Source organism: Tupaia chinensis, unplaced genomic scaffold, assembly GCF_000334495.1.
Source record: "Tupaia chinensis unplaced genomic scaffold, TupChi_1.0 Scaffold000359_1, whole genome shotgun sequence".
NCBI lineage: Eukaryota > Metazoa > Chordata > Mammalia > Scandentia > Tupaiidae > Tupaia > Tupaia belangeri.
The window spans coordinates 3,249,378-3,251,536 of record NW_006159855.1 but is presented as its reverse complement, the minus strand read 5'-3'; the positions used below and the strand labels follow the sequence as shown (position 1 = coordinate 3,251,536).

The following is a 2,159-nucleotide window of genomic DNA, read 5'->3' as shown; positions in this document are numbered from 1 at the left end:
GCTGAAACTTGAAAACCAAGTCTCTCCCCCGTATATGACAGGCTCAAAATACTTTTTCTTCCTGTATTAATTCAATTTGTAATAAGAGTTTTTAAAAAGAGATGTGATATTAGAAGATAGCATCTTCATTAGTTTGTCTTTCCTGGAGATACGTCATGTATGCAAATATCTGTAACATTTATAATACCACATTCATCCTGACAAAATGAAACAAACTGTCTGGATGAAAGAAACAGTATCAGAGCTAGCAGGTGGTGTGGAGGTTAAAGCACTGGACTCTCACATGGCTGACAGCAGTTTGAGTCCCAGACCTGGGCGTCCCGGCTTGCTTTCTCACTTTCCTCTCTGTTGAGCACATGTGCCCTGCAGCAAATAAATAAAATTATTCTTTTTTAAAAAAAGAAGCAATATCTAGGTGTTCTACCTCTCAGGCTACTGCTTTCCTCCCCTCCCCCCCCTTTTTTAAAGGTTTTTTGCCATAGTGCACTCCCAGAGAGAAAGGAGGAAGGGGGAGGAGGAATGGGGAGAGAAAAGTCATCCCCCGGGGGGGATGGCCATGTTGCACATGTGCTTAGCATGAGTTTCAAGCCATTGGGTCTGGGACTCAACCTGGGTGATCATGTGGGAGTCTCGCACACCGCCTGCTGGGCTCAGGCTACTGCTTTCTTAGTATACCTTTTTAAATATCAGACTTTGAATGTATCTGGCAGTGGCAAACTAATGTCGAATTCTCAAATCCAAAAAATGAGTTTAAAATTAATTCAGGTACTTAAAATCGTGCCTAGACTTCTGCAAGAATCAAATCACTGGAAAGATGACCTATATCTAATCCAGATGAGTAAAAATCATAAGGCAAAAGAATGTGGTGCTCTTTCTATGTTCTCCCATGACTAAGCCACCCCCAACACACAATTAAATACCTTTATCATTACTCCTGAGAATGAGATTTAAATAGAATTTGAAACCGATATGAGAGAGCTGTACTGTTTAATGCTTTGTCTGTTTAAATCTGTGAGAGAAAAACACTTGACTTCCTTGGGGGGGGGAGGCTAAAAAGTATGTGTGTGGAGTCACTGGGAAGACAGGACATAAGGGCCTCAGTTAATAAAGAGGCTGAATTAGGTTTTAAAGCCTTCTAATGCTAATATATCTCTGTCCAACAATCCAAAATCTGAAACTTTTTGGGCTAACATGACTCCAGAAGTGGAAAATTCTACATCTGACCTCACATGCGGGGAGATTCCATACAAAAAGTCAGTTTTTTGTATTACCTACAGGCTATGTTATGTATATGAAGCACATAAATTAACATGTCTCATGATGTATATTCAACTCTTGTGAGACTAGGGAAAAACTGAAATCCGAAACGCGTTTGGTTCCATACATTTTTTAAAAGAGATTTTTGCTGTAGAGCACGTGCGCTTGCTCGCTGGAGAGCTAGACAGAAAGCGAGAAATCACCCCCTAAGAGGGATGGGCACACTACAATCCCTTCTCCATTCATCTCTGGGGATTTTGGGCACGCACGCAGACGCCCTGCATGATTTTTACCAGTCCAGGACTCGAACCACTGTTGACTACGTGGGAGTCCAGCGAAGTAAGCATTACGTCATCTGCTGGTCCCGGTCCCAAGCATTTCTGATAAAGGAACTCAACCTGTATATGAAAGACAGAACCGCCCCTCAGTGAAAAGCAGAAGCAGCTACTGGACTTGTTCTCCGGGCCTTCAAAATAAACAAGCTAGGGCAAGGATGAATGATTTCACAAGGTTTGTTCTTTTCTATTGATAAAAAGGACACAGCCGTTCAGATCGATACTAGAATACTATTAGTTTATTCACCACAATGAAACCATGTAGAGGGCCGTGTACACGCGGCTAACCCTGGAAACGAGTAACCAGAATGAGGTTTCACTGTCCTAAACGAGCCCCGAGAGCAGACGAAGTTTCGCAGTAAACTGCGCTTGCCACTCGGCCCTCCGAGCACAGCTCGGCCTGTCCAGGCGGTGACCGATCGCCCCTCTGCGGCACCCGAGAGCAGCCGGAGGCCGGGAGGACTCGCTGGCTTCCAGCCTTGCCAAACCCGACCTCCACGCAGCCCGAGAACACCTCGCCCGCCCCTCGGCGCGGCCCGCGCGCTCCCTTCTTCCCGTCTCACGGGG

At 45.2% G+C, this 2,159-nt stretch overlaps 1 protein-coding gene across 2 annotated transcripts in view; it reads right to left on the bottom strand.

The window, feature by feature from the left end:
- RAMAC (RNA guanine-7 methyltransferase activating subunit) overlaps positions 1–2,159 on the bottom strand; it is a 5,201-nt gene that overhangs the window by 2,581 nt on the left and 461 nt on the right. The window contains exon 1 of one of the 2 annotated variants that reach the window (XM_014589483.2): positions 1,681–1,777. The exons of the other annotated variant lie outside the window; for it this stretch is intronic. The gene's annotated coding sequence lies outside the window, so the exon portion shown is untranslated. Of the gene's footprint in view, positions 1–1,680; positions 1,778–2,159 lie in introns of those variants that run through there. 2 annotated transcript variants of the gene reach the window in all.